Raw genomic sequence first — 15392 nt, forward strand, 5'->3', positions numbered from 1 at the left:
CCTCTGCTCGCGATTTATATTCTAATGTGTGTCTTTTCCTTTATTTTCAATTTTGCCTCATTTCTTTACTTATCTACGGTGTGCCATCAAGGGTTTTCGGAGTAGCAAGAATGGAAAATAAACTAGAAAGTTTGCTGATGCTATAAAGCAAGAACAAATTTGTCTATAATGACAGAACATGGACAAATAAAACAAAACACACACTCTAAGAATATAAACAAAAAGAAGAGCATTGTGAAAGTAAATACAAGATTAAAAAGAAACAAAACAAAAAAGTTAAAATGGCAAAGACGAATTACAAAAATTACGATCAAAATACAAAAATAGATAGTAAAATATTGTGAAGACACATAAATGGCAAAAAGAAAAATCAGAATCAACACAGGGCACTAAGTGGTACGCATGACAAATTCATAGACAATTAATTACAGGGCAATGATAACAATATTAAATTATTACATTACCTTGGTATTTTCAAGGAGATTAACACAAATATTTTCAATGCTGAAACAAAAGATTTAACTCAACAGGCCTGAGTGATTTTTATGCTCCATTAAAGTTTCTTCCACCTTACTAGCACTGTCTACAAGATTAACCTTCTATTCTGTTAAAAATATAAGATGTTACAAGGTTGTGATGTTTCGGCACTGCGTCTTTAATTTAGGGTAAAATGGAGGAATGAAGATGTTCATGAGATCTGTTCTGATTTCTGCTGGCAGCACACCGGGGTAGCTTGAGTGTTAAAGGTCAGAGGGCAGGTGAGGTAAGTACAGGGAAGACAGTACTGGGTGATCACACCTGCAAACGTTGACCAAAACATCTGCGTGGATGATTGATAAATTGTTATTCTCTAGTTCCCAAGAATTTCAGGTCTTATGAATGGTTATGCTTCAAATCATTTATTTAGTTTCAGGATGGAACAAAGATTGGATTTAAATGATAGCTAATTAATACTTTGTCCTGGGTATAAGGTATTGGTGATCCATGTTACCATTGAGAGGAGGAGTGCCTCTAGGAAGTCCCTGTGCACTTATTGGGCATTCTCTTGAACAATACCACAAAAATTCAGTCTGTCACCCAATCTCAGGAAGATGAGGAGATGGAGGCAGTACGTCCCAATGATTCACCGAACAAGATTGTCAGTACTAGCTCATGCTTGGATTGAAGAGACCATGTTAACAGGAATTTAACAGAATGGAGAATTCACCTAACATTAGCTAGAGAGAGGAATCTTCAGGGTAACCATTACTGTAAAAGTCAGTCTGGTGCTTAGATTTTATTCAGGAACACAAAAGGGAAACCAAGCTAGCAGAAGCCCAGAATCACTTTGGACATGTTCTCAGAAAATGATGTGTCTGCTTAAAGAACAACATAAAGTATGAAGGAGCTTCTTAAAACAACGAAAAGGAATTTCTTTTGCAGTTGAGCATTTAAGTTTCTTATTACACAGTTTTTAGTGAATGTAACTTTTAATTTGTTACTGAAGAGGTCCTAAAACACATCCTCACTGTGACTTGAATTTCTTTTTAGAAGTTATCAGTCTCTAAGGGCATTGTACAAAATGGGGCTGTTGTGGGATTTTAAGTCCACAGATGGATGCACTGGAATTTGCAAGCATTTAAATGAACAAGATTCCATTGTGATTTTTCGAGCATCCGTTGAATAATTCAAATGGCTGCATCCATTACTGAAGTAGTCCTTGAAAGAAGCAGCTTGCCAGTGGGTGCTTTGCAACAAACAATTTGAAGGCCATGAAAGCAACAGTGAAGTTGATCTAAAAATAAGCATTGAGAAAGCAGAAATACTCAAAGTATTGACTCAAGATTTGAACCTTGTGGAAGGAAAAGCACATCCATATAAAATATAAATTGGGTTCATCAGCATTGTTACAAAGGATAGAAATGGAATTTGAGAAAAAGAAGTAAAAGCAAAACCGTGTTTCAAAGGAAACAAGAAAGAGAAGCAAAGGAGTTATGAAAAGACAATCTTGAATAGCTATGCGCCTCAACTGAGTCTGCACCATCTCGTTGAACCTACATGAAGTTAAGAACAAACAGAAAACAAAGAATTAAGGCTAAAGTTAGGTAATCAGACTAGTGAAAATGGAAAGATGTGTTCCATAAGCATTAGTGCTGCAATCAGTATTCTTTTACATTCACTTGAAAACATTAGGACTGGGATTTGGACATACTTCAGAATTTGAAGATGCTACTAAAATGAGAGCTGTACTTAATATAGAGGACAACTATTACATAAGGCAGGAATATATTAACAAACTTGCAGAATATATTTGTAGTTTACGTATTAGCTTTGGTATAGAACCATAGAAACTATGGCATCAGAGAAATATCTAGGACAGAAAGAGGACCTTAGGTTTGTCCTGTCTGCTCTGGATGAATGAACTAGCTGCCCATTGCTAATCCCATTTATGAGCACTGGTTCATAACCTTATAGGTTCCAGCACTTCAGGTGCAGATCTAGGCTTCTTGTAAACGATTTGAAGGTTTTTGTCTCCATCATCAACCGGGAAGTGAATTCCAGCCACCCACTGTCCTCTGGGTGAAAAGTTTTTTTTTCTCTCATGTCCCCTTTAACCTTTCTTCACGTCAGCTCAAATTTATGCCCTGGCAATTGACCTCCGTGCCAGGAAACAAGTCTTCCCTGTTCAGTTGATCCAAATTCTTCATTATTTTGTATATCTTGATAAAGTCAACAATCAGCCACCTCTGTTCTAAGGACAACAACTCCAGCATATCTAATCTTTCTCTATAGCTAAAATCTTCAAGTCCTGGCAACATTCTTTTAAATCTCCATTGTACCTTCTAGAACTATTATGTCTTTCCTCTAATGTGACCAGAACTGTGACTAAAATTCCAGCTATGGCTTAACCAGTGTCTTACATAGTTCCAGCATTACGTCCCTGCTCTTGTATTCACTACTTCACCTGATAAAGGAACGCATTCCATATGCCTTCGTTATCACTGATCTATCTGTCCTTCCATTTTCAGGGACCAATGGACATGCAATCCAAGGTCTTTTCCTTCATCTGCCTCTCCCAACACCTTCCAGTTTACAGAGTACCCCCTTACTTTGTTTGTCCTCCTCAAAAGCATAACCTTGCACTTTGTCAGATTCAATTCCATTTGCTACTTTTCTGCCCATTAAACAAAGTAAGTGTGAAGTCGAGCATATTGGTAGAAAGACCATGGAGACCATTTTCCTTGAAAATGAGACTCTAAAGGAGGTAGGGGAACTGGCATTTCCATGATACAGAGACACAAATGAATATGCAAATTATGAAGTCCATAAGAAAACATGTTGAAGAGCAAACTTAGGAAAAAAAACCTCATAATTCTAATATTTTGTGTAATGAGGCATGGTTAATAATTAATTTTATTGTAAGGGGTCCTTTAGGAAAGAGTAATCATGACATAACAGAATATACTAAGTTTGAGAAGGAGATGTGATACACAATATTAGGGTCTTAATTTTAAATCTTCAATTACATAGGCAAGCATAATTTTTTGTTGCATCTTAATGAAAGGATTTTTATTTATACTTTTATACTTTCATGGAATCAAGGCATCTCACTTTGAAAAAAAGGTGCGTAAAGCTGTCCATGTGTAAAGCAGAATTATGTAAGTACAAATTTTGACAAGTCTATAAGGGATAGTAATTGCATTTTAATTGAAATTTGTAGTTCTGACTTGCAAGACCATCCAATCCAGGAAATCAATAACATAAATTACTTAAAGGGAACTGTGCTATATGCATGGTGTACCAGCTACAGGAATTTTTTTTCCATCACTGATTGAAAAGGAAATGGTCTATAATACCTAAACAGCGGTTTATCAACGAGCACAAAAAATTGTCTGATGAAACAAAACCAATAAACAAACATGTTTAAAAGTTATACTTTCCTTTGACGTCAGCGAGGTTTACACTTAATAAAAGAGACCAAGCAACATGGAGCAATTGGATGGAGAGCCTAATATTGATCAACAAAGGGGGTTGCATATATACAAGGGTGGTTTGGCAGAACTGCTGACTCAATTTCAGAGGTAGCAACCAATTTATAGGATGGCCCTGGAGGTTTTGGATTCATTTGCCAACTTATTGCCCATCCATAGTTGTCCTTATGAGGAGACTGTTGAGCTGGGTTCTTGAATTGTTGCAATCCGTTAGGGACAGTTGCCATTGGCTAGCTGCTCTGCACCATCAACATTGCCAGTCAGAACATTGGCTACCGCTGTAGTAGGTTAAAGACCTGCCAAACTGAGTGGCTAGGCTGTAGAAAAATAAAAGAAAACATAAAAATACAAGTTGTGGAAGGGAAATCCCTTCAGAAAATATTATTAGGACCACAGAACTGAATGAAAATAAAACTCTGCCAGGGTGCTGCAGGAGCATTGCTCATAAAAGGTAGAAATAAGCCCAAGCAAAGTTACTTTCAGTGATTTAAATACTATATAATTTAAGTTCAAGTAATACAATCAGTTCTGTGCCATTTACTCATGCCATTCTCTCTAGAGAAATGGCACAGCTAAGGAAATTGTTATTGTAAAAAATAGGCTAATTTAGACACCATTAACAATTTGTTGTCAAAATTAAAAATAGGTTATAGAAATTTAACTCAGATTGATGAAATTTTTTCACACTCAAGGAAAGATAGGTAACATCTATGCTCAATGCAAGCTGCACTGCTTCAAGTTCAAATATATTTCTCACGTTTTTGATTTGGTGTTAGTTGCAACATCGACCTTTGAAGAGCTCATGTTGGCTGATAATGGAGAATCTATACTGTACTTTATGCAATAGATAGGGTCTCTAAGTTCCAATTTTATTAATGATTTAAGACTATCTAATGTAGCTTCTTCATAGCAACACTGCCCCTGTTCATTGAAGGTCTAATATGCTTTTAAACTGCAGGAATAAACTTTCTAGTTAATGAATCACATACTATTATGATGTAAATTCAAAGTCCTTTATGATATTTAACTAACATCAGAAGTGGCCTGTGACCTAGTCAATGTAACAATGAATGTAATGTTTTGGTATACATTGCATCAAACAAGTAACCTGCATCAATGAGAAGGTGTGCCTACCACATGGCCTGTGAAGGCAAATATTGCAAATATGCCAAGAAATCTCACAATTCTACCTTAGGAAGCTACCTAAGTCATATATCTTACTCCATTGTCCATAAAAAAACACCTCCTCGTATTCTCCCAGTTTCGCTGTTTCCAAGTACCTATTCTGAATGATCTGTCTCTGGCGTTAGAGATCTGAAGTATCTTTTGAACATCTGAGGTTGTTTCTGGTTGAACTACAGACCCATAAGAATGTGGTTGCCTCTTAACTGCACTCCAAATTAGCCGAGAAGCCAATCAGTTCGAGTGCACATGGCAATAAGTAACAACTGCTAACCTTGGTCGTGATACTCATGTGTCATTTAAAAAAGGAAAGTCATTGCAATTACTTTCTGCTGACTCGGCAATCTTCTCTGTTCTGGGAAGACTAAATGCACATTAAATGACCCTTATTTTGCAGCTCTAAATGTGATTTTGACCTTAGCACTTGCCTTGCTTGGGACCTTGCTTGGGAAACTGAATGGCTAGAGAGGCAGAAATGCTTAGCATTAGCAAATCTTCTGGTGTATGCGCCTCAGGCACCAGATACAAAGCCCAGCTACACACCATTTCAGATGCTACAAGCTAGGAGTAATTCTTGATTCTTGAGCTTCAACATTCAGGATATGGTTGTTGGCCAGAGGAAGATAAAGCTCTCTTGCCATTTTGTGGACTTTGAGGAAGGCCTTTTTTTTGGGTCTGACTGCCCGAGGAGACAATTCCATCAGATCAAGCCACGCTGAATACTGATTGTAGCCTGAGTCAGTGCTCTGGGTGAAACTACAGGAAATAGATTAATGATTTTTCTGCACCTCACAAGGGCAAGTGCCACCATCTTCTCTTTATTACCTCACACACTGTAGGTCACTACTCACTGTAACTCTGCCACTGCACACTCATCTCACCAAGGCTCATAGAATACAACACTCACTATCTTATGTATCGCGTCCACTCAATAGCTCTCACCCACCTCATCCTCCCAAACACTCAGCAAGCTGAATCAAAGGATGAAGACATTCGCCACCATTAGACATACCTGTCTCTGGCATGCATGCATTTGGGAGCCACCATGGACAGTTTGGCAACCACCATGGAGCACACTCAATGTCAACCGATATGTGCTCAGCATCAATGGCAAGGTGAGAGAAGGTTAAAGGGCTTTGAGTTCATTCCAGGTTCCCCTTCATCTCAGTGGGACAAAGTAGTGCTACAAGCATTCATAGGGAGAAGAAACAATACACAGAGCCCCCAGAAACTACTTCTCAGGACACTGCAGAGGTACCTGGCTCCATCACTTCTTCACTACCTGTGATATCAAAGCCTATAGCACCTCCAGCTGAGGAGATTAAACCTGAATCTGGGCAGGAGAGGTTCAGCAGTTTGGAGCACTTTAGCCCAACCACACCAGGGAATAACTGTTCATATCTTCTAAGCAACAGGGACAAACACGTAACAGGCCCTTAATACCACAGCTGCAGAAGCTGGGGCAGCACATAAACATAGTAGCAGGAAGAGAAAAGAGAAAATTTATTGAGGGCACAGATGAAATGTCACTGTAAGTAACGTATCACTTTTGGAAATATACATTTACTTGCATTGTTTAAAATATCCCCCATAGAATACTTTTTGCAGTTAGTCATGGTTAATCTACAGCTGTGCAAGAGATGAGCAATATCTTCAGACATCACAAGGTTGAAAGTTGTCATGGCCAAGCATTACTCATCTCTCACAAGCAACTGATTCAATGACTACAGATAGCATTGGATGTCAGGGATCCTTAAACTATAATTTTGAGGATTACAGACGTGGTGTTGTACTTTAATAAAAAAATTCAAAAGAACTGTAGATGCTGTAAATCAGGAACAAAAACTGAAGTTGCTGGAAAAGTTCAGCAGGTCTGGCAACATCTGTAAAGAAAAATCAGAGCTACTGTTCTGAGGAAGGGTCACCGGACCTGAAATGTTAACTGTGACACTTTTTCACAGGTGCCGCCAGACCCGCTGAGCTTTTCCAGCAACTTCTATATGTGCGTCTTGTACTTTAATGTGGTTGACACTGAGACAAAATGCAATGTACAGGGAATGTGCTATGACCTACTCCACACACACATCTTCCATACTTATACCCACATGGAGAGAATGTGGGTACAGAATCAGTGATAACTCCACACATCTCTGGAGCGAAACATTCATTCTAATAGTTTGGCATTTCAAAGGAATGCATGGCCTTTCAAGTAGGTGATGTATATTGGGCATATAATATTTCCACTCTGCTTAATAGTACATTAGTCTGCCAAGTAAAGCAGCACAATGTACTGCCTCCCAGAAAGTACTGTCCTACCAGATGCTCAAACAGTTCAGGATGACTAAGCAGTCTATGCATACTCTGAGGGGTTACTGATGATGGAAGGGTTAAAAGAGTAATCCTCAGGGATTCTTCTCCACCTGCTGGCTATCATGCCAGAATTCAGTACAAAAAACGCCAATATGGCATGCTCACAGAGGGCTTAAGATCAACTAAACGTTAACCCCATGTGATATTAGGCTACTGTCTCATTAACTGCTGCTCTTGCCCTCACAGTCAATGGGATCTGTAATGTATAGAGGCCTGAAAGTGGGATTACATGAAAATATCAAATAGATGGATAATGAGACATTTAATCAGCAACACAAAGGGTCATGGACTGCAAAAAGCTCCACATGCCCTTTGCAATAAGCAGTGCCTGCTGTCCACATTACCAACAGAATCTGAAACAATTAAACTAAATCCAAACCAAAAATAAAACAAAGAAGTGTGGATGCCAGAGATTTTGAGTCTTGTGACTCTTCAAATCCAAACTGTTTTAGTTAATCTTTGAAATGGGTTTCTGTTAGGTTTTCTCTGGACTTTCAAACTCAATGTTACATTTTGTGTCATGGTCTCTTGAATGAGCCTCTTTATTAATAAACTAATCCTCATAGGGTCATAGAGCTGCACGGCATGGAAACAGACCCTTTGCTCCAACTTGTGCATGCCACCCAGATATCCTAAATTACTCTAGTCCCATTTGCCAGCATTTGACCCATACCTCTCTAAACCCTTCCTATTCATATACTAATCCAGATGCCTTTAAATGTTGTAATTGCATCATCTTCCATCATTTCTTCTGGCAGTTCATTCCATACCTGCCCCATCCACTGTATGAAAATGTTGCCCCATAGGTCCCTTTTAAATCTCTCCCCTCTCACCTTAAACTTATGGCCTCTAGTTCTGGAATTCCCCACCCAGGGAAAAGACCTTGGCTAGTCACCCCATCCATGGCTCTCATGATCTTCCAAACCAATGATCACCCCTCAGCCTCCAACACTCCAAAGAAAATAGCCCCAGTCTATTCAGCCTTTCCCTATAGCTCAAGTCCTCCAACCCTAGCAACATCCTTGTTAATCTTTTCTGAACCGTTTCAAGTTTCACAACACCCTTCCCATAACAGGGAGACCAGAACTGAACACAATATTCCAAAAATAGCCTAACCAATATCCTGTACAGCTGCAATATGACCTCCCAACTCCTATACTCATTGCAGTGAGCAATAAAGGCAAGCATACCAAATGCTTTCTTCTCTAACCTGTCTACCTGTCTCTCCAATTACAGGAAACTATGAACTTGCACTCCAAGGTCTCTCTGTTCAGCAACACTCCCCAGGACCTGACCATTAACCATATAAGTCCTGCCCTGATTTGCCTTTCCAAAATGCAGCACCTCACGTCTGTTTAAATTAAACTCCATCTGCTACACCTCAGCCTATTGGCCCATCTGATCAACGTCCCATTGAACGCTGAGGTGATTCTTCACTGTCCACTACACCACCAATTTTGGTGTCATCTGCAAACTTGTTAACTGTACCTCCAATGTTCACATGCAAATCATTTATATAACTGACGAAAATCAGTCGACCTAGCACCGAAGCTTGTGGCACACCATTGGTCACAGGCCTTCAGTCTGAAAAGCAACCCTCCACCACTACCCTCTGTCTGTTATCTTCGAGCCAGTTCTGCATCCAAATGGCTAGTTCTACCCATATTCTATGTGATCTAACCTTGCCAAACACTTTGCCATGAGGAGTCTTGCTGAATGCCTTACTGAAGTCCATATAGGTTACGCCCACCATTCTGCCTTCATCAATCTTGTCTGTCACTTTTTCAAAAAACTCAATCAAGTTAGTGAGATACTAACTTGCACAAAACCATGTTGGCTATCCCTAATCAGTCCTTGCCTTTCCAAAAACATGTACATCCTGTCCCTCAGGATGTCCTCTAACAATTTGCCCACCACCGGTATCAGGCTCATCAGTCTATAGTTTTCCTTAACTGGATTTTCCATATCACCTTGCTTAAATAGCGGCACCATGTTAGCCAACCTCCAGTCTTCTAGCACCTCACCTGTGGCTATCAATGATACAAATGTCCCAGCAAGGGCCCACCAATCACTTCCCTAGCTTCCCACAGAATTCTAGGGTATACCAGATCAGGTCCCGGGGATTTATTCATCTTTATGTGTTTTAAGGCATCCAGCACCTCCTCCTCTGTAATTTGGACATTTTGTAATATGTTGCTATTTATTTCACCAGGTTTTCTAGCTTCTATATCGCTCTCCACAGTAAACACAGATGTAAAATACAAGTTTAGTATCTCCCCTATCTCCTGTGGTTCCACACGTAGGCGGCCTTGCTAATCTTTAAGAGGCGCTATTCTCTCCCTAGTTGCTTTTACTCTTTTGCCCTTAATGACAGAATTCCTTTGGATTCTCCTTAACCCTATTTACCAAAGTTATCTCATGTGCCCTTTTTGCCCTCCTGATTTCCCTCTCGAGTATTCTCTTACGGCCTATATGCTCTTCCAGGAATTCACTCAATCCTTTCTGGGCTGTTTGGCAAGGCCCTACGAGAGCAGTCCAGGCATCAAAGACTCATCTTGAAGAGGCCTGTTCTACTATAATGTGGAGGTGTTGGTGTTGGACTGGGGTGGACAAGATCAGTAGTCACACGACACCAGGTTATAGTCTAATAGGCTTATTCGAAATCACAAGCTTTCATAGACCTGCTCCTTCGCCAGGTGAAGTGAAAGGAAGTGCATTTCCATCCACTTCACCCAATGAAGGAGCAGTGCTCGGAAGCTTGTGATTTCAAATAAACCTGTCGGACTATAACCTGATGTTGTGCGATTTCTGACTGTTCTACCATGGCCAGGGTGGAAGTTAAGCAGTACTGTATCTTTAATCTGAGGGTTTTCGAGTGTGTTATGAGTCACCTTTGGAGCAGGTATTTCTTGTCTCCCAGCAACCATCCCTGTGCGGCCTGAGGACCCGGAAGGAGAAATGTACGTGTTCATTGTTTAGATTCCCTACAGGGTGGAAATAGGCCCTTTGGCCCAACAAGTCCACACTGCCCCTTGGATCATCCCACCCAGACCCATCCCCCTATAACCCACACACCCCTGAACACTCCGGGCAATTTAGCATGGCTGATCCACCTAACCTGCACATCTTTGGACTGTGGGAGGAAACCGCAGCACTCAGAGGAAACCCACGCAGACACAGGGAGAATGTGCAAACTCCACACAGACAGTTACCCAAAGCTGGAATCAAACCTGGGTCCCTGGTGCTGTGAGGCTGCTGTGCTATCCACTGAACCACTGTGCCACCCTAAAACATATGAGATTGGCATATAAGATCCCTAGCAGCTCCGAGGATATCTGTGCAGACCCCTGGTGTTTGCCACAGATGATAACATGTAATTTGACAATTTCTGTTGACAAACTCCCCAGGTTGCTGATTGGGCACTCTAAAAATAACCTCGATGCAATTGATAATACCTGCACTAGTGATGGTGGAGAATGCTGCTGGCTAGGCTCCTTGACTTTCCTTGTCATGAAAACAAAGGAAATGGAGAGCTGTGCTTTTGGAGAATGTGTTAACAGTTACATCATGGATGTAGTCATGTTATGCCCCCACAGCTTGGAAAGGAAGCTTCCTATGGAGGTCATTGTCATGTCTCGATGAGTTATTGAGAACAGAATACTGCCAGGAAGTCTCATAATCCCTACATGCCTTCACACCCTGAAGAACAAGTGCTCTTCCTCATCACAGGCTATACCCATGAATATTTTCAGTCCTGTGTGTAAAAACGCCAGAAGTGAGGTGTTGTCTTCCAGTGCTTGTTACAGAACATGTTTGATAGGGTTTCACTTTTAACTGCTTCTGTCTGACAAAAGTGGCTTATTGAAGTGATTAAAAAAACGCAATTAGTCTGTGCCATGTAATGTCATGATTGTTTGAGGCCCTGATTTATAATCTGCACTTTTGGACAATGAATGACCCACAGATGAATTGCAAATTGAAGCCAGATGCATTACTGAATTAGTGAAGACATGATTACTGTAATTATCCCTCCACTTCCAGCAGGTTTATTCCTCTCAAAGCAGTAACTTACTGCACACACTTTGTCTGCAGCATCAACAATGTTCTGCACTTACTACACAATTGACTTCTGATCTGACATGACAAGGTTCCAACTTCAATTCAACTACTTCCAACTACAGATTCTGCCTGGGATGTGTGAACTTTCTCTCATCCTTTCAAGTTCCATCTTCTGTTTCTATTCCTGTGGACCTTATAATCCTTCAGTCTCCCATACTTTCCATTGGGCCTCTTTATACAACTATTAAGGTGCCCAGTTTATCCCCAGAGAACATGACTTTGGAAGTTCTCATGGGCTTGTCGGTTCAACACCTTCACATAGAGGCCAGAGTTGCCATAAGCTGTTTGATGAGTGCCCTGCGCTTGCCCCATTTTCTGTAATTCCCAGTCCCCTCCTAGATCCCACTGTATTATCTATAATTGCCCAAATCCCTCAGTGACCAAGTAACAATCAAACCCATCCTCAGCCTTGAGTCACCCACTTTCCACAGGACTCCGTAGATTGCCCCTGATAAGATCCCAAACATTACTGATGAAAATTTCAAGATAGACCTTGGTCTACCCCTGGGTTGACATGGTAGAATAGCCCCAACTGACCAAGTCCCATTTCCCTGCACTGATGTGTCCACAGATTCCAACTGATCTACTAAAGTTCCCGACTGTTCACACTTGATCTGCAGGACTGGCCACGGCCCAATCCCAGACTCTCTTAGGACCAAGCACTGATTGGCTGTGGCCAACCCACTGGAGTAGAATCAGACAAGCCCCTTGACTGACTGTGACACTGCACCCTGACTGACTGTGGACACCTTCACGCATGAAGGTCTGCTTCTCTAACTTTCACACATGGCCATGTGCTTGAAGCACATGCAGTTTGTTTGCCAGAAGAACTGCTGGCACAAACTGCAGGTGTAGCAATGATATGTCACAGTGGACATGTGGCTATGACACACACACTCCACCCTCCAACAATCACATGCTGCTTGCCTGTCTGTACTAAAAACAAGCAATGCCAGTAACAGAGGCTGGCAGCCTGTAACTAAACACTTAAAGGTTTTCTGCACAAAGATAGTAGCACAAAGTAGATCGTGGCTAGCGGCCTGCCTTCAAATAGGCACAAAGTGAGCGAGCACTGTGAAAGCAAGACAAAAACCAAAAGATGCATCCCATGCAGATATGTGAGATATCTATGTGTCCCTACTGGTGACCTGGTAGAATTACAAAAGACTTTGGCATCCCCAAGCTCTTAAGTAAAGTTTGCTGGATCAAATTTGTGAGAGTTGGTTCAGGAGCAAGCACACCGCTGTAGTTAGGCTGGTGCAAGTATCAACTTGCATGAACAAGAAGGCTGGTTGACATGAAAAAGTTGTTGCTGTGATGAAGCAATTCCATAATGATGAGGTCTAGCCGTCATGAGCCATTTGATTTACCTGCCAGTAATTTGTGCTGTCGCATTTCTCAGTGGAGGAGAAGGGAATTGGAAATGACAACTAAAAGTGAGTTGGAACTTTCATGAGATTTAAGTGCACAGAAATATGGCGGCTGCTGCTCAATGGTGAGAATCTGAAGTCAATCACTTACAGCTAAGGGAACCATCAGATAATCCTTTCTCCATGTTGAAAATCTGATATTATCATTCTTTCAGTATTTTTGCATCTGTCCTGCCATTGCTCGCTCCATATCAGGGATAATTCCACTAACTGTCTTTACCGCAAGTATATCTGAATGATTTAGAAATCTTAATCAATGATTTATTTCCTACTTACTTATACAGCAACACATGAAAGAGCTGGAGTAGGCCATTTCACCAATCTTTCTTCCCATATCCTAGCCTGAGCTGAGTTGTTGTAGTCAAAAGCCACGCCCTCCAGGCCCAGAACTGCTCAAAGATCTCTTATAAGAGAATCATCAGTCTACTCCACTGGAAAATATTACCCAGCAGCCAACAGGTATTAATCCACAATGAACTCAGTGCTTCTCAAACACTTCCCACTGTGACCCATTTCAAGGCTTTAAAATTGCCATGAATCCCTCAGTGAGAACTGTATGAATGGTGATCAGGGTTGGGGAGCTGTGAGGGCAGAAGGAGCCAAGCCAGTTAATCTTCAGGGATTTTTAGAAAACCTAGCCCCTGAGCCCTTTTTTTGGGGGAAGCCTCCAGATCACTAACCATTAAAAATGAACAGATTTTTCAGTGAGAGCTGTTTACGCTTAGAACTTCAAGTAGCCATTCCTGGCTCAGAGTTAGCAATCCCATCTCATGACGCTCACTAAAGGGTTGCAAACCAGTTATGGAAACCCTGAACTAACCTGAAAGCAGTTGGTGCCGCTGTTTAAAAAATGACTGGTGGAAGAGTTCATGCTGCTGCTAAAATTGTCCTCAGCTATGCAAGGTTAAGAGTTGACATTAGCTGGAATGCGGCAATCCAAAAATGACAATACGGGTATCAATTCTGCATGCACACAGATTGAGCAACAGAGGGTTCTGCAATAACACGAGTTCTGACAACACAAATTGGCTATAATACAATTGATGGACAGGAGAGTGGTATTTTTAAAATGCGGACTTTGTGTTGGCTGTAACGTGATTCCAACGTTGATGTCACAATCATTTCACTAGCTTTGTCCTGAGCAAACACTGCATGACTGTGCTACTGTGCACCAACGCCAGTGGGGACTTAAAGCTTAAGTGTGTGGTGGTGTACCACTCTGCCAACCTGAGAGTCTTGAAATGTTATCTTAAATCTACTTGAGGCATCTACTTTAGGTCAAGCAAAGAGGTTGGTTGACTGGGCAAATTTTTCCTGATCTTATTGTTGATGTTTTGGGAGAGGCTTATTCCCAGTAATAGCCCTGAATTGACTGCCCAGTCACTGATATGAGATGTTCTGAAATTGTTCACCTATTTTATTGATAAAGATTTTAATGCAAGTGGTGCATGGTGCAAGGTAAAGCATCATTCACACCCTCATGACCTGGGAATTGTACATTTACTGGGCAAATACAGCCCCCTAAGATTTCCTTGCAATGATTTTTGCTCTAACTTTCTGGAGATGACCACCTGTTGCTGACACTCTGCTTTTCTGTTCCTGTGGACTAACTAACTACAGTTGACAGAACGTTATGCATAAACACTCCAGTCGTTACACAAAAACAGCCACTAACACTTGCTTGTGTCAAAAGCTCTCAACTAAAAAAAAAACTCAGATGACGACTTCAGTTAGCCTCTTGTAACTCATCAACTGTTGCATGCTAATGCACATATTTAAATTGCACCATGACAGCTGGCAACATTTAAACTATATTTATGACTTTTATTAACGAATAACTAGTCCCAAGAATAGATGCCACAAAGCTATTATTGATCATCATAAAAACACATCAGGTTAACTACTGTCCTTTTGGGAAGGAAAACTGCCTTCTTTGCTTGACTTACGTGTGGCCCCAGACACTCAGCAATGTGGTCCATTCTGAACTACCTTTTGTAGTGGCCTACAGTTCAAGGACATTTACTGATGGGTAACAAATACTGGCCTTGCCAGAAACATCCACATCCTTAAAAGCTTTTGTTCGAAAAAATCTGTATGGAAATCATAAGTACATCACAAATGCCATGGGTTTACAAAGTACAAAAGGCCTTTAGATCCATATTCCAAAAATAGGACAAGAGATAACTATCACATAAATTAATATAGCTATTGTAGTTCTAATGTATCTGGAAAAAATACTACTGTAAATGACGAGGCTTTTTAAAAAAAAAAGTTCTCTTCTGTCCATTTCATTTCTTTGAAGAAAACCTAATTTCTTTTC

The 15392-nt window shown here is 40.8% G+C and overlaps 1 protein-coding gene across 1 annotated transcript in view; it reads right to left on the reverse strand.

Annotated features, from left to right (window-relative positions):
• The window catches only part of phax (phosphorylated adaptor for RNA export), a 34997-nt gene that overhangs the window by 3877 nt on the left and 15728 nt on the right, over positions 1 to 15392 (reverse strand). The gene's annotated exons all lie outside the window — the stretch shown is intronic.

This window comes from Stegostoma tigrinum, chromosome 3 (genome assembly GCF_030684315.1).
Source record: "Stegostoma tigrinum isolate sSteTig4 chromosome 3, sSteTig4.hap1, whole genome shotgun sequence".
NCBI lineage: Eukaryota > Metazoa > Chordata > Chondrichthyes > Orectolobiformes > Stegostomatidae > Stegostoma > Stegostoma tigrinum.